Source organism: Leptidea sinapis, chromosome Z, assembly GCF_905404315.1.
Source record: "Leptidea sinapis chromosome Z, ilLepSina1.1, whole genome shotgun sequence".
Classification (NCBI taxonomy): domain Eukaryota; kingdom Metazoa; phylum Arthropoda; class Insecta; order Lepidoptera; family Pieridae; genus Leptidea; species Leptidea sinapis.
Genome location: NC_066312.1, coordinates 25,336,391 through 25,355,152, shown reverse-complemented (window position 1 = coordinate 25,355,152; position 18,762 = coordinate 25,336,391). Strand labels below are relative to the sequence as shown.

The 18,762-nt window shown below is 36.6% G+C and overlaps 1 protein-coding gene across 2 annotated transcripts in view; it reads right to left on the bottom strand.

Annotated features, from left to right (window-relative positions):
* The window catches only part of LOC126979115 (G-protein coupled receptor 52-like), a 29,922-nt gene extending 14,315 nt beyond the window's left edge, over nt 1-15,607 (bottom strand). For both annotated transcript variants that reach the window (XM_050828326.1, XM_050828327.1), the window contains exon 1: nt 15,509-15,607. The gene's annotated coding sequence lies outside the window, so the exon portion shown is untranslated. The remainder of the gene's footprint in view (nt 1-15,508) is intronic.
* Nucleotides 15,608-18,762: the final 3,155 nt, after the last annotated feature.

The window sequence follows — 18,762 nt, the reverse complement described above, 5'->3', positions numbered from 1 at the left end:
ACACACCGAGCCAGAGATCTACCACCGATCGGTAACTACAGTACTTGGTACGAAAATATTCATGATCTGTTATCATTTCGTTTATTGCAACTGCGTCGTAGAAATCTGATAACTATCGTGATTTGTAGTCAACAGAAGATCCAATTATGATGACATCTGGCTATCCACGTTAGGCAACGGCTTATACTGAACAAATTGGGATAGATTATACGCCGATTCAAAATTATGCACAGATCACCCTGCGTAGTCTAAAGTACTTGACAACCATTCGGCATTATATCCGTTGAAGTCACCCAATACCACGATATCAGCTAAGGGGAGCTGTGCAAGCACTTCGTCGATTGCTGATGAAACACAATTCATGATATTTGAACGCGCGGAGAATACACTTCTCAACACCTGCACACAGCCAGATACTGGAACTGTCTCTACTCTCAAAATGTCCGAGACGATGACGAATAATATACTCCCTAACGAACACACATACATTACATGCATGCATACAGTCATTAGTGAAATACTGGCCCAGTTCAAGCAGAACCGTCCAACATCAAAATATTTTTTTACGGTGGCGTTTCAAAATTAAAGGGGAAAAAAGAAGAAGAATGGACAAGCAAGTGTTATGACGTGTTATCTACATTTTCAACGTGTGTTAATATTAAATTACCATTTTAGGTATGTACTTAATATGATATCGACCTCTACCAAAGTGAAATGACGGGATGGCCTAGTTCTATTCAAGAGAATCGGCCTTGTGCCAGTTATATAATAGTATTGATGACGTAGGTCCGTAGTGCGCAAGTTCGTTGACCCGCCCAGCCTCTTTAGTACTTTCCCATCACAACGTGACGCCTACACTGAAACCCTACAGTGTTCGAACGATTTGAGGAAGGTCATTTCTTTGTATTATTCGCTATTCCGTTCAAGTAATATGCTGGATTTAGTAATTTAGTTAGCCTGCATTGGAATGATTTAGTAAGGTGAATATTGCATACGATTTAGACTGGATACGATAATGACCTGCGTACGAAAAGCAATGTTAATATAGCTCTTTAATGTCCAATACAACTTATTTTTATATCAAATTAGTTGAATTTTCAGGAATGTTCGCATAGACGATAATAATAATTGCAAAAAGGAACTCACACTCAAATATAAGCATGCAATGAAAATACTTTATCCTTGTGATATGGTTACTATGCCATATTTCGCAAAACTGTAGACGTTTAAAATAAAATCGAGCATCTTTTCCAGCTTACTTACACATCAAGCGCAGTCCCAAACATATGGAAGACAACTCTAATTACACCCGATACCCAAAAAAGGCGCATTTCGGATCCAACTACCGCTTTTTGGCTGCTCGGAGCTTCAAGGTTGTTATGGATGTAGCAAAGCTGTTTCTTAGCCCTTACACTGTTTCTTCTACGTATTTTAATGATATCAAATCAATGGTATTGCTATGCAGATCTCAGAATGGTATATGCTTCCTACTTCGGCCGTGATAACATATTTTGAGATATCGCTGACAAAAATGGGAAGAAACTTGTGTCAGAAATCGAGATTGTGCTAACCTATGTCTCGAAATGAGGCCAGCTATTTTGGCCAATTTAACCTTACGCATTTCTTAAGAAAGGCCTGATTAAACATCGCCCTTCAATATATCTTCTAGATTAGTGAACTGCTCCTTTGATATATCGAGCGTCGAAATAATAAGCAGAACTTTAAAGAACAAACAATACCGCTCTGCAATTTTTCTAGCATTTGATAGAGTCTGGCAAGATGACCTTCTTTACAAAATCAAGTGGAATTTTCTTCTCTTCACTTGGGAAAAAGATTCTTTGAGGGTTTCCCCTCAATATTTCTTAAAGACGAATTATGCACGAGATTGTCAGATGTACGTCAGTCGTTCAGTCAGCAAATTGGATCATTGTTGAAAGACAAATTGACAAGACGGAGAATACAGAAAGAAAAAGAAACTTAGTAAAAACACATTAAGAGTTATTGAGTACAGTAGATTCATCAATCCACACATACCGTAAATAAATAAACGTATTATGCGATCGTTTCATTAAAGATAATATAAATACAATAAGGACGAGGCTTTAAGGGAGGTGTTGTCGAAGAGCGGTGATACGACATATGGGGATTTTTAGAGGTAAACGCGCAAACTTGAGTCTTCTGGGGGTTAAATTAGACAAGGTTTATTTTACCCCATTCTGCGACCTTCGACATTCTGCGGACTCGATAGAAGAAACAAGGTCCTCCGGCACTGGTCGATGATTTCCCAAGCGAGCCCTGCATGGCCAGTATATACGGCATCGCTAGGCCTTTATCTGCATAAAATGTATGTTGGAGGTGTCCAACATATCGTTGATATGCAGAAGAAACAGTGCAGGAGATAGCACACAGTACTAATTCCTATGCGATGAGCTGGGAATAAGCCGCCATGTCAGTCACGTCACGTCCCGGCATACACATATCAGACGAGTGCTTGCAGGCGTCAAATGCTAAGTTATTTTGTAATCACACATTAAAACAATTATTTTTGACATTTATAAGGTGACCGATTACAGATTATATTTACATAATGTAGTCGCAGCATAAAAAATAACAATAATTACTTTCGCTAAGCATAAACTAGAATTACAAATATTACAGGGCAGCCTAAAGCAAAAAACAATACACAAGAATATAAATGTACAAGATATAAAATTGACGGCACGACGAGATTCATATTATACCTACTTATTAAAACATAATTATTAATTCTACTTGGGAAATCACAAAACAATCATTCTGTGACATACTTCCATAACATATTATTGTATTATCTTAAAGCAAATCCACTATTGCATAACTATTAATGCAATTATATCACTGCTTACACAGTTCTATAAGACGTGCTCACATACGAGGCAGAGACGAGCAATATAGCTGACCGGATAATGTGAAGCCTTCTTTAAGTGCTAAAGCTTATCATGAAAGAGTTATTTATTCAATAATACTTACAATTAAATTACTTTTTGAAATTGTATTATTAAAAAAATGCTTTTGCGTTCATTTTAATGCCCAAACCGGAATATACGTACCCTATTTTTCAGTTTTCCAGATTCCAGTTTTGGCAATGTTAACGTTATTTCAACGATCGTTAAATAATATTTAAATTAATGACGTCTAGTTCTTAGATTGACAATTTATTTAAGGATTAGGCATATAAGTTTCAATTACTAGCAAAGTTACAAAACATGTGGCACATCATCGTCACACATTGTTCGAGACTGGCTCGAGTACGCCCACTTGGGCGTAGTATTACATGCCGCACTTTGCGACTACGCCTGCTCTATCTAATTGGAGCGCAACGGAGCTAAGGTCTAGTTTATAATAAGAAACAACCAAATTGACGCAATATTCGGATTATTAGGTTTTGTATAATTATTCAAGAATCAATTAATAACGTTCTTCCACGTACAATCAAGCTGTGGAATCAGCTTCCTTGTGCGGTGTTTCTGGGACGATACGACATGGGTACCTTAAATGGGTAACCATGGGTAAAAAAAGCGCGAACACCTTCCTTAAAGGCCGGTAACGCTCCTCTAATTCCTCTGGTGTTGCAAGAGGATGTGGCCGAGGTGATCACACACACATCAGGTGACCCGTACACTCCTTTGTCCTCCAACTCCATAAAAAATAAAATAAATGCAGAATTTTGGATACATAACGACTACAAAGAGATTAATTCAGTATATAAGACATACATACCAAATTTTTGCAAGAAAATTGGATCTGTGAATGTATAATTGAATAATTAATTATTCATAAGAAAGTTTTTGTGTGTGTATGTGTTCATTTGTTTGTTACTTCTTGACAATTTTTATTAAATTTGTTATAGCGGTATCTGTCACACTGAACTAACATCTAAACTTATATTTATACATAAAAACTAGCTGACCCAGCAAACGTTGTATTGCCGATATTAAAATCGCGATACAAAAGTAACTGTTGATCGTAGATGGGCGAAAATTTGAAGTTGTATGTATTTTTTAATGCTACATTATAAAAAAATAAAAAGAAAATATTTCGTTCAAAAATTAAAAAAAAAAATTAAGGGTGAACAACCCTTATTACTTAGGGGTATGAAAAATAGATGTTGGCCGATTCTCAGACCTACTCAATATGCTCACAAAATTTCATGAGAATCGGTCAAGCCGTTTCGGAGGAGTACGGGAACGAACATTGTGACACGAGAATTTTATATATAAGACTAGCTGACCCGGCAAACGTTGTTTTGCCATATAAAGTATAGCGGCCCGTCCCGGCTTCGCACGGGCATTAAACATTACATTTAGATTTGTTAATTTTAACACATTCATAATAATAATAATAATATGACACATATTCATCCCTTTTTGCGTCGAGCTCCTAAAAAGAGTAAATAAAAAAAAAATAAGAATAATTAAATTCAGATATTATTTAATGATTTTTTTGTATTTATGTGTTTTTTTTTGTATATTTTTGGGGTTTTTTTTCTTTTTTTTGATATATTTTTTTAATTTTTTGTTTTTTTTTTTCAATTATTGAGGTCATAACCCTAAAAGAAAATACATTTATTTTGTTAGAGCTTCTCTGTAAACAATATTTGATGTTGTTTTATTTTGTGGCAGCAAAATAAATTGATTTTCAGGGGCTCCGACTCGCGATAGACCAACATACAGTTGACCATGAGTAAAACATTTCTTTCGCAGATTGATCCCTACTAATTCGAAGGTTTGGCCTTGGGACTTGTTAATTGTTAATGCGAAAGATGTTTTTACCGGAAATTGAAGCCGTTTAAATGGGATTGGCAGATCAGTTGGGATCATCGGTATCCTCGGTATATGAGCTAGTTGACCACCTGCTGGGCCAGTGATAATAGTTGCTACTATTAAATTGTCCTTTAACTCCTTAATAAGCAGCCTCGTCCCATTACACATGCTCGGAGGGTTTAAATTTCTTAAAAGCATGATTGGGATTCCGATTTTTAACGTCAATTCATGGGGTGGCAGTCCAGAAGGGTTCAACGAATTTAAAAATTCCTGTGGATAATGGACTGCATCTTCAATATTCGTTACAGTGTCGATCGATTTGTATGTTTTTGTTTGGCCGGGGACTTTTTGAACAATCAGATTGTTTATTTCATTGACAGTATCATTCTTAGGTGATACTATAGCCCGAGAACACAGCCAATGGAAGTCTCTTTCGTGCAAATTCTCGATATCAGGGTATACAGAATCTATTAAATTTTCCAAATTATGGAGTATTTGGCCTAGAGACTCATCCAGAAGAATGTCACAATGACCGCTTAAATTTGGAGTTGGAAAAATTCCTTCCCCAAGTTTTAGCAGTTGCTGTGGGAAATCGCTATCAGTGATTCCATGAAGATGAGCTCTCATATTTGTCCTTAATTTTAATGTTTCAATCGTAGTCCATAAGGGAGACGATTTCAAGCATGCCTTGATGATATCTGCTCGCGTGCCTCTGTTAATAACGGGGAGAGTCTGTCGAAAATCTCCAGCAAATACAAAAGTAATCCCGCCCATGACTGCAGAGGAGTTCCTTAGATCCTGTAAGGTTCTGTTCACGGCCTCTATATGTGCTCTATGGCTCATCGTGCATTCGTCCCACATAATCAATGAGGCGTCTTGTAGTAATTTACCAATAGGTCCATTTTTGCGGATGGAACATGTAGATTGTTGTTCAAGATTGACGGATAGTGGAAGTTTAAAAGTAGAATGAGCAGTTTTGCCATCCTTCAAGAGAGTTGCAGCAATTCCTGAGGAAGCAACTGCTATTGCTATCTTCCCTGATTGTCTTATCTTAGCAAATATCAAATTTGCAAGAAACGTCTTTCCCGTTCCACCAGGTGCATCCAAAAAGAAAACTTTTCTTTTGTCATGAATGACGCTATCGACTATAGTTTCAAAAGCATGTCTTTGATCTGGGACTAACTTTGGCAGGTTTTCATTGACAAAAGCGGTCAAATTATTTGTATCATAGCGATGAGTCATAGTCTCTGCTGCATTGCTTTCTGTACGAACTGATGATGGTAATCCGAAATCACTTAGGCTTTTGTCATTTAATTGCAACAGTTTATTTTCTATTTGTATCAAACCTTCGTTATAAATGTCCTCATTGTATGGTAAGGTGATGTCTTGATTTTGCTGTCTGATTCTGTGTCTAATATCTTCACATAAATCGTCTTTGAAAATGTTCCATAATTTTAATGGTTCCGATGGCTGACAAAATAAAAGTATGACCACAAACAATTCTCTCAATTGTAATGGACATTGAGAAAGCCAAGCTTCTCTGAGAGTATTTTCCCAATGGTCATCGTTTTCTAGCAAACCTCTAGCACGGCAAGCAGCTTGATACGTTTCTTTCAGAACTCCGCCAACGGTTTTCAAGTACTGGAATGAAGTTGGACCGCGTACGTGGTGCAGCAACATCCTAAGATAGAAACACTCGGATTGAGAAGGATCGACACCGTAGACTCTACCTAAAGCGGAATCTTTTTTTATGCCTGGATAGCCAACTACATTCTCACCACGCTTCCTTCTGGTGAACTTATTATTGGCCCATGTGTAGTATTGCGGGACTTCGTGGTAAAGAAGTGTTTTTGCGAATTCATCTTCATTACAGAGCTCAAAAAAAGCCAGCAATGTTGTTTTACGTGGATTTTGGGCCACTTGTACAGCCGTTTCTGTGGTAAAATACACCCTTTGGCCATTTTCTAAGTGGACAGCTAACTGCAAAACTGTAGGATGCCGCTCATGGATCGGGAATTCGAATATTCGCCAAGCAGCTTCGGAAGTACTTATGTAACGGCCATTTACGTAGTTTTCCACTTCATCATTTGGGTTTCTGACGCCAAATGTAGCTTGGTCCGATCCTTTATTTATGTATTTACAAATGTATTTGATGGCTTGAACTGAGTGACAGTACTCTACATTTACGTGAGCATTAAACGTCCTGCACAAAAGTGGAGAATATGGGACAATCCAACTATTATCTATAGTGAAATTTCTGCCTCTGATATTTAGCGAAGCGCTCAGTCCTCCATTTGCGGCATCACGACGACGATAAACTGGATATCCGTCCTCTCCAGTCTGAGTTTCGTTGACTAAACGTCGTGGGTATTTTTTTGTGCAAATACCGTTTTTCATACATGGTGCTGATAAGTTATGTTCTCCGCATGGTCCGTGCACCATATTTTTTGTTACGATATCGTACAATATCGGATCGTTTTGTTGGTTGGGCAGTTCCGCAGCTATGACGCTATCAATTTCGTCTGGTTGGATTTTTGTTTCTAGCCAAAACAGCAAATGACAGTGTGGTAAACCTCGCTTCTGCCATTCTACACTTGCCATGTAACATTTCACTTTGCCGAATATTTCATTTTTAACGAATAAATTTAAGAATTTCTTCATTTTCAAATGAAACACCCTTGAAATGATGTCATGACGATCGAAAGATCGCTGATCAGGTAGTAGTTCCGCTTTAATTTCAGGCCATTCGGGGTTGCACGTAAATGTGACAAATAAGTCTGGTCTCCCGTAATTTCGGACATAAGTCATCGCGTCTTGGGTTTTTTCATGCAGGTAACGCGGAGAACCTGTAAATGAAGATGGCAAGATTACGCGTTGACCGATATTTGATGGGTCAACATTTCCGTCTTGATTTAAAGCATCTCTGAGATGAATGTATTCTTCAGCCCTTAGTCTCTGTTGGTTACGACATATGTAATTCAATCGTTCCGATATCATTTTTGCCATCATATCGACAATATATTGACTAAATAAGTCCCTGTAATAATGTGATGCATTAAAACAGTTAGCTCTAACCATCAACCTAAATGCATAAAATTGCATGCACGTCACAGTTTTGTTACGCGCTGTACCTTCCTGCGGAATGGTTAAATAATAACCGTCTTCTCCTTTCACGAACATTAAGGGATACTGTAGTGGATCATACGATCGGTGTAACTCAGAGACCCTTTTAAGTTGGCCGTCTCTTCCGTGGAGCACTATATCTCTGGGGCCTTTTTCTTCGTCAACCAAGAGAACGGCTACCTCGTTTACAGCTGGAGCATTATATCTACCCGGGTGTGCTGTCTGTGGTGGGCGGTCGGAATGAATAATTAATTTTAAATTATCCGAAGAATTGCGTTCTATGTTTTGTTTAAAGCTTCGTATATATACATTGTGGCTATTCAGTGCGGTCTGTAGTTCGTTAATTAAATCTATTTTCAGCGTTGGAGCTATGTTTGACCTCAATGATAGCTGATCTGCGTCTGAAATGAAATATACCTGCAAGTATTGTGGATTTTGGCCTGGTGGTGGTAAAAGGCTACCAATAAGATGATATACCTGTCCCTCTATTTTAAAAGTTGGCATAAAATTACCCTCTCTTATTTCTTTGGCGCCAAACGAAGTCATTTGAAATAGGCTATTGTACTTACGGATGTTGGTTATGAAATGTCTAGATAGCGAATGATTATTTGTCAAAAGATTTTTTATTGGCTGTGGTGGTTCCTGAATACTGGGGAGACTAACTTTTCCAGAAGCACAGCACATGCCATTAGTTTCATCGACCCATTTTTTGGCTGAACACTTAGGGCAGATCTTATTCATGTCGCCGATTTGGACGGAAGACTGTTGAGCATAATCAATCTGTGGATCGTATCTAAAAGCCGATCTTTTACTGTGGGCTAAAACTTGATTGCGACTTCTCGCTCTTGACGTCTGTTGTCGTTCTCTCTGATCTTGAAGGCGTTGGAAACGCTCAGAGCTTGATTCCCTAGTGCGAGATTGAATATTTCTGATATTTTGCTCTTCAAGCCGCTGCAAACGCTGAGTACTTGACTCTCGCGCATGCACATGAGAGGTTCTTAGATTTTGTTCAGTAAGGCGCTGCGAACGCTCAAGACTGGACTCTCGCGCGCGTACCTGAGAGGTTCTCAAATTTTGTTGAGCTAGACGCTGTAAACGCTCAAGACTCGATTCTCGCGCGCGTGCTTGAGAGGTTCTCAAATTTTGATCAGCTAGTCGCTCTGAACGCTCAAGACTGGACTCTCGCGCGCGGACTCGAGAAGTCCTCACATTTTGTTCAGCGAGCCGTTGAGAACGCTGCAAACTGGATTCTCGCGCGCGTATTTGAGCGGTTCTCATATTTTGTTCAGCGAGCCGTTGCGAACGCTCGGTACTCGACTCTCTAGCACGCGATTGTGCCACATATTGTCTATGAATTGAAAGACGATTTTCAGTTTCTGATGAAGATTCTTCATTTCGACGTATTTTTGATGCCCTGGCCTGGGAACTATTTCTAGAAAGTTGAGATCTTGATCTTTTAGGCATTTCAAAATGACAAAAGAAAAAATGCCTTTGAACTAAATTAGCATAACTGTAAGCTATATATGCTACTATATTACAACGTACACAACTACCTACTATTTATTAAAATTAAATTGAAAATCATGAAAAATATTCAAGTAATTTATTAGGTTAATAACTAAGTGAACAATATTTTATATAAATGGGTTTAGTTCTGAAAAGAACTTTTTAAATCGGTTTAGTTACTTACTAAACGAATTATTATCAAGCGTAAATTCCGCACACGTCCATCACGTAGGGAGCCGACCGCGCGAGTAAGCCGCGCGGCAAGTTTATTTCGTGATCTTAACCCCCCTCCCGTACCCCTGCCCGAGTGACGCCTACAACGCATAGCTAGCCGAATACAGTTTATTTTTTAATTTTTTTTTAACTCGTGATATCTTTTGAATGGATTGTCAGAATCGAATAATTCAAAAAGTAATATAAAGATATTGAAGCAGTCTTAAATAATACATCATTTATTTTGATAAGGGTTAATACCAAGGTACAAATAAAGAGCTTTTTGTAGCGGTGGTATTTTAATTTCTTTTTTTCAATAAAAAAACGCTTATTGTGACATGACTGTAATAGTTAGAGATATGCTGCCGCTGATTTTTTGTAGATAATGGTGTGTTCTAAAAAAATGTAGTATATCATTTTGTTCTATCATCAATAGTTTTCGCAGCGCACGCGATGTAAGGTAGTTTTTTGATATTTTTTTCACACCTTGGATTACGTTATCGTAATTTTAGTAAGGATGCCTATTTTTTTTGAAAATGAAATATAGCCTATGTCACTCAGAAATGATGTAGCTTTCCAACAGTGAAATAATTTTTCAAATCTGCCAAGTAGTTTCGGAGCCTATTCAATTCATACAAACAAACAAAAAATCAAACCTTTCCTCTTTATAATATTTGTATGCGTAAATTCCGCACACGTCCATCACGTAGGGAGCCGACCGCGCGAGTAAGCCGCGCGGCAAGTTTATTTCGTGATCTTAACCCCCCTCCCGTACCCCTGCCCGAGTGACGCCTACAACGCATAGCTAGCCGAATACAGTTTATTTTTTAATTTTTTTTTAACTCGTGATATCTTTTGAATGGATTGTCAGAATCGAATAATTCAAAAAGTAATATAAAGATATTGAAGCAGTCTTAAATAATACATCATTTATTTTGATAAGGGTTAATACCAAGGTACAAATAAAGAGCTTTTTGTAGCGGTGGTATTTTAATTTCTTTTTTTCAATAAAAAAACGCTTATTGTGACATGACTGTAATAGTTAGAGATATGCTGCCGCTGATTTTTTGTAGATAATGGTGTGTTCTAAAAAAATGTAGTATATCATTTTGTTCTATCATCAATAGTTTTCGCAGCGCACGCGATGTAAGGTAGTTTTTTGATATTTTTTTCACACCTTGGATTACGTTATCGTAATTTTAGTAAGGATGCCTATTTTTTTTGAAAATGAAATATAGCCTATGTCACTCAGAAATGATGTAGCTTTCCAACAGTGAAAGAATTTTTCAAATCTGCCAAGTAGTTTCGGAGCCTATTCAATTCATACAAACAAACAAACAAACAAAAAATCAAACCTTTCCTCTTTATAATATTTGTATGCGTAAATTCCGCACACGTCCATCACGTAGGGAGCCGACCGCGCGAGTAAGCCGCGCGGCAAGTTTATTTCGTGATCTTAACCCCCCTCCCGTACCCCTGCCCGAGTGACGCCTACAACGCATAGCTAGCCGAATACAGTTTATTTTTTAATTTTTTTTTAACTCGTGATATCTTTTGAATGGATTGTCAGAATCGAATAATTCAAAAAGTAATATAAAGATATTGAAGCAGTCTTAAATAATACATCATTTATTTTGATAAGGGTTAATACCAAGGTACAAATAAAGAGCTTTTTGTAGCGGTGGTATTTTAATTTCTTTTTTTCAATAAAAAAACGCTTATTGTGACATGACTGTAATAGTTAGAGATATGCTGCCGCTGATTTTTTGTAGATAATGGTGTGTTCTAAAAAAATGTAGTATATCATTTTGTTCTATCATCAATAGTTTTCGCAGCGCACGCGATGTAAGGTAGTTTTTTGATATTTTTTTCACACCTTGGATTACGTTATCGTAATTTTAGTAAGGATGCCTATTTTTTTTGAAAATGAAATATAGCCTATGTCACTCAGAAATGATGTAGCTTTCCAACAGTGAAAGAATTTTTCAAATCTGCCAAGTAGTTTCGGAGCCTATTCAATTCATACAAACAAACAAACAAACAAAAAATCAAACCTTTCCTCTTTATAATATTTGTATGCGTAAATTCCGCACACGTCCATCACGTAGGGAGCCGACCGCGCGAGTAAGCCGCGCGGCAAGTTTATTTCGTGATCTTAACCCCCCTCCCGTACCCCTGCCCGAGTGACGCCTACAACGCATAGCTAGCCGAATACAGTTTATTTTTTAATTTTTTTTTAACTCGTGATATCTTTTGAATGGATTGTCAGAATCGAATAATTCAAAAAGTAATATAAAGATATTGAAGCAGTCTTAAATAATACATCATTTATTTTGATAAGGGTTAATACCAAGGTACAAATAAAGAGCTTTTTGTAGCGGTGGTATTTTAATTTCTTTTTTTCAATAAAAAAACGCTTATTGTGACATGACTGTAATAGTTAGAGATATGCTGCCGCTGATTTTTTGTAGATAATGGTGTGTTCTAAAAAAATGTAGTATATCATTTTGTTCTATCATCAATAGTTTTCGCAGCGCACGCGATGTAAGGTAGTTTTTTGATATTTTTTTCACACCTTGGATTACGTTATCGTAATTTTAGTAAGGATGCCTATTTTTTTTTAAAATGAAATATAGCCTATGTCACTCAGAAATGATGTAGCTTTCCAACAGTGAAAGAATTTTTCAAATCTGCCAAGTAGTTTCGGAGCCTATTCAATTCATACAAACAAACAAACAAACAAAAAATCAAACCTTTCCTCTTTATAATATTTGTATAGATAAGGCAGCTCTTTATTCACATCTGCCAATCATACAGCTCTTTCCGATGCTCAAATTTATTTATCTATATTATATAATTATTGCAAATACCTATCAAAATACATTGTCACTTTCAGTATTTGATGCATAGGTATAAATATTTTCTTTAATACTAAATATTTGGACGAATATTTTGAAAGGAACACGATAAGATTCACTTGATTGGACCACCAATTAGGGCCTACTACATAAGACGGCAGCGTGACGCTGGAGCGGCGGGATATGGATAGTCTGAAGCCTAGAGAAGGTGGCTTATATTGTAACCTCAAACCCGTTCGAATATCTAAGAAGAACAGGCGCATGAAACTCAATGTTATTGTCTTCACTGTGCTTACTGCATTCCCAAGGCTTTTATTTATTAAGAAAGTCATTTACACATTACCACATCATCATTTTTTTATTTTATTATTTTCTAATTCATTACACATTTGTTTTATATTTTTTCTGAGATCATGTTAGTATTTTATATTGATTCCCGCAAATGTTACATATTAAAATAAAATACTTTTTAAAGGATTAAATCGCATGTGAGTAGATTATAACTATATTCTTACAGAGCAGAGCGTCCCTAGAAATTATATTTTGAAGACATTGAACCAGGTAATAACACTTGAAAACACATACAGTAATAGCAATATCGAAGCACTTGTCTGGTATGTGTATGTGGACGTAAAGTCACTGGCGGCGTATTACCAACTCATCGCATAGGAATTATACAACACAATAGTCTTATTCAATTGTAATTCGAGAAACCATTATAAACAATATGCATGGAATCACTGTGTCCGACCCTTATTCATATAGGAAAGTATCCAAATATGGACATATATCTGTATTATTAAAGAAAGAAATTGGTCAAATTGTAACAGAGGAAGAAGTGTTAAACAGTCAGTAGACAGAAGAGGCTGCGGCAGACCGTACATGCTACGGAATTTTTTTTTTTTGGCTGTCAGCCAACCAATTTTTTGCGTCCTTGGAGCCACAAGCACATAGCTAGATAGCGTGAAAACTCATGGAGAGCATAATTAACCGACAGCTCTTGGTATACCTAGAGGGTCACCAGTTGATCAACGGCCAACAGTACGGCTTTCAGCAAGGTCAATTGTCAGCGGGTGCTCTTCGGGTATTCCTAATACATACATGGGATCGGCAATCGAAAGTAACGGTGAAAGCTTGTCGTTGAACGTGTATGGCACAAGGCGCTTCTCTCAAAACTTATATCATTTGGACTTCACAAGAGTTTATGCAAGTGGACCTACAGCTGCGCGCATCATACAGGTCGTTGTTGATGGTTATTGCTCGAACCCAAAGCCCATGCTCGCTGGATTGCCTCAAGGCTGTGTTTTAATCACGGCTTTGACAACATACCTGCGACATATGTCGTAATTAAAAAATAAATAAATTTATTCGTACATGTATTCAATTTTAAACGGTAATGGCGTTACTGAAAAGTTATCTGGAGGCTGTCATAGTTCTTTTAATTCAGAGGTAAACTAGAGTCGGCCCCGAGCATCAATTTACTTAGTTCGATATCATACTTACCTGCAAGATTTGTCAAAGATGTTTGCAAATTGACATTTAATTTCGAATTCAACGTCATCGCGACGGATATTAAATAGAGGCCAATCAAATTACTTTATTTTTCAGAGATGTGCAAAATGTTGAATGAAATAATATCATCGAAATCGAAGTTTTTATTTAGCAATAGTAATATTGTCACAGATAAGAAATTTGGTCTAACGAAAAAGGCCATTTTTATGATGGTCATAATGTGCGGTTCATGAACGCATTATGGAGGGTTTATGATGTTTGAGTATATAAAATTATTATATTACTAGCAAATACTCACGAATTTGTAAGGGGCAAGCATTTAAGGAATAAAACTTAGAAGACTTAATTGAAATCATTCAGTAGTATAAATTGCGGAATGCGCGCCCAAATGAAAATCTCTATCTATCATTTTATTTATAAAGATGTTATTATAATATTAAAATTATTATATATAATATTTTCTTAATTGTTATTAAATATTACGGCCCTTGCTTAGCAACAATCTAGATTTACTTATTATTAATTTTGTGTTCAATAAGAGCTTAATTTTAAGCTTTCTGCCAAAAGCTTTTCAAACTGTTTGTAGAATATTTCACTGCGTTATAAAAGTATGTTTGTTTTGTGAATAATGATTTTGGAGTAGGTGTGATGATATACATATTAAATTTAATAATTAATACACTGTCAAAAAGAAAAATCTGAATAAAATATCCAAATGAATTAAACATATCACAGCTATTGAAATATCTTACTAAACAATTCGCAATACGAATAATATTCCGCCTCCAATCAAAAGCTCTTCATCTGTCATTGCTTTCAAAAAAAAATTCAAATGACACTTGCTAGAAGTTCAGAGAAACAGTATCTTGCTCTGTTATTAAGATTTAATCTACCTACTTTAAATATCTATAAGTTGAAAATGATAAGCACTTACGGGATATGTTGTTATTTGTTTTTATGTATAGAACATCATTGGGTTTCATAGTTGATTTATTTTTGTCATAAGGATATATTTATTATTATGTCAAAGTTATGACTTACCTATTATTTATTCAAACCTATTGTTATTTTAACTATAAGAAAAAAATTGCCGATTACTTACCGATGTTATGATATTATCATTTAATGTTATGTTATTATTATCGATGTTACTTAAATTGATATTGTAGTTTTTTAGTTTAGTTACTAACAGATTTAATTTTTTTTTGTACCTATATATATAATTTTATTTTCACTGCCAATGTTTATGGTAGCAGAAGACTTGGGGGTTTATAAATGTATAAATAATTGGTTCTCGAAGTCTGTGTCTTGGTGTCTAGAGATTACCAGCGTTGAGAAGTAAGATTACCAGCATTAAGCTGACTAGAGACCATTTTGGTTCTGTAATGTCCATAGTATTCTTATTAGTTATAAGATTTCTGTATATTTGAACCAAATAAACCTTTTAATTATTATTATTATTATTATTAAGTATACAAAAGTTTTCATACTTACGACACGGCGTGCGCGACACTACAAGCAGAAGTTTTCGCGCGCACTTCACCTGGGTCGTGATTGGGTGTCACTTGTTGTCATACGACTTTCAGTGTTGCTACTGTGTAGCCTACTGTCGCACTCACTCGCCGATCGCCGGTCGCCGCTCCCTAGCAGAGAGGCGCGCGCAACCAACGATGTTCCGCCGATCTTCATTCCAACCACTAATTCAACATTTGGACACTTCGCCGTATATTATATACCAAATATAGGTCATTTGTCTAATTTATAACAACGTGCTTAAATCATCACAGTAAACAGTAGGTATCTATTTTCAACCAGTAAAACATCATGAAATGATATTACTTCTGTCTATCTATGCCTTTCATCATACAGTCATACTTTCATCTTATCATCCCACACATTTTGCCCACAATAGAATATCGGACTTCGGAGTACCTCGAGTATGTAAGCTCCCTTTGATCAATAATTACTGTCTCAATAGGTCACTGGGGTCACTACATCAAAGATGTCTTGTCCGTCTTTCCTATATGAGATTGAATGCGCTTTGTTATTATTTTCAGTATTCTTTATGTAGCTCTTCAAGGGAGAAGCGTGGACCCACTAGGTAGGATATCATTATTATTATACGCCCGTTCTCAACACCCCGCAAGGAAGATCATTCAAATGTTTGGCTGTTTGAGGTTAAAAGTTAATTAAAAACCGCTAGACGTGTATTTATTATTATTATTAAAGCCAAAAAGGATAATTTAAAAAAAATCGCTGTAATCATGTATAACTAACTTCAACTAACTGATTAAATAAACTGCTTGTAGTCTTGTACAGACCCACAAACTGCAACTACAACACTAATTCGGTATGACGTATTGCTATTGGACTACGCCACATGGCCTAAAAGTTAGCGCTTATGAGATTTCGAATAGATTTTTGAACAATTTCGTTTTCATAAAATAATGCCACGTGTTCCTGATATTAACGATAATAACTTCCTATCTCGACGCCTCTTCGTATTGGGGTTAGCAGCGTGTTAGATGAATGTTAGATGGATTCTGGCCCAGGAGCATCAAACAGTTAAATCAATTACTTATCCATTTATTGCTTGCTGGAGATCGAAATTTGGTTGGCAAAGATCAGGTCAAACAGCTCTTCAGATCACTTCCCATATAATTGCATAGAAGACAGTGACGGATTTACCAGCAGGCTGAGTAGGCTGGAGCCTAGGGCGGCAAATTTAGTTCATAATTTTTTAAACGCCAGAGGTCCCGCATTGTTCATAAAATGTTGTTTTTCAAATTTTATTTGTGTGTTAATCCTAGAAGTGAGGGTTATCACTTTAAAAACAACAAATTGGTTATTCATATTATGAGGGTATTGTACAGTTTTAAGACATACATTACCTTACTTTAAAAGTGGTACATGATTGAGATATTTTATGTATAAAATAATGTTTTTTGATAATTCTTTGCTGTTAAAGTAATCAAGGATCTAACACGGTAGTTGGTACCATAGTTCTCAATGATACTAACCATACGGGAGAAGTTGATGTAACGAGGATGGAGCAATAACAAATCATAAAGTTGGAATTTTATTGATATCAATTTTTTATTATTTACGCAAAATTTGAATAGCGGCACATCTGAAAATCTGCCACTGATAGAAGACAATGCATCGCCAAACGACCGTTGACAAAATAGATACTGTTTCCCCGACGATGCGAGCAGCTCGACTCCATTAATAATAAGGCTGCCTGATTGTGCTATCATAACCCTGTAGTAATTGTGAAACAGTTTTGTAATATAATAAAGAAATTTTAATCAATTATTCATTTCATTTAACATACAAGTGGATGTTAAGCGATAACTGCTGCCTATATTATTCTGCAACAATTACGATTTCTCTTATCCTGTCGAAATGTGATCCAAATTCCGCGACCGCGATGTACTTCAACAACACACTCAGTAACCAAGATTTGGTTACTGAGTGTGTTACATTAAAATTCTACATTCGTTTGGTTTTTAAGGAGCATCATTTTCACCTTATAACAAATTATGATTTGCAACAAGTCGAGAAAAAGAAAATTGATGCTCTGGAGATATGGTGCTGGAGGAGAATGCTGTTAGTTTCGTACCAACATCTCCATTCTCCAAGAACTTGCCATAAGACAACGCCATTCGATGTTAGTACAGAGTCGCATACTAAAGTTCTTTGGACACGTCTCACGGCGCGAGCGTGAATCCATCGAGCGCCTTATCGTGCAGGGCAAAGTGGAGGGCACCGGAGGGCGAGAAAGTTCGCCTATGCGATGGACCGACCAAATTAAATCTGCTGTGGGCGATTCATTGAAGGAGTGTACCAGGCTGTCGGCCAGCAGGGAAAAGCGGCGAATGCTCGTGAGACCAATCACATCTGCCTCTAAAGACGTCATTTCGTGATGAAGAAAGTTGATTTAAAATCCAATATTGTGAGCAGCATCGCTATAACTGTAAGAAAGATGGCTGATGAGGACACAATAAGATCTTGAGCCTCAGTTGGCCAGTAATTGCATTAGCTACGGCGCTCTTCAAAACTAATAAAAAATGTGCTTGCATACTACGACTTGTCGGCAGTACAGTTCATACATTCAGTGCATCATTTGAAGTGTATGCCAATTGAACCAATACTCTGGGTTAAACGACCGACCAACTCATCAAAAGCGGCGCTATTTTACTTGTCACTTTGAGATTACGATTGTGTGTGTTATGGGGCTATAAAATTCCTATGAATGGCCGACTATAATGACCCTGCGAAATATAATTCTGTGCAATTTGGTAAATACCAGCAATTTTTCTGCACACGAACACAGACCCAAAAGGTATTATTATTAAGGTATAGAGACAAGTCTTACAATGGCTGTTAGCAACTCGTCAAAGTAAAAAGGATAACCGCTTCGTCTTGCACGTCACTTTATTATTATTCACAGTAGGAGCTTACTCTTTTTTAATAAAACTTCTTAATAAATAAGCTGAGGGCGGTCGCCCTTTTACTAAAGTTTTTTATAAAATTCTTTTGAAGTTCGCAACATATTTGTTTTGTACATTTTCTAGGATCATGTTTTAAAAACATATACTTCGCCCACCAAGACTAACTGGACACAGCCGACTAGTGGGCATAAAAATATCATGTTTATTTATGGTGTTAACATACAGAAACAATAAGGTATAGCAAGGAACAATTTAATATAGAATCAATTAGTTAATTTAACCTTTCACTACATA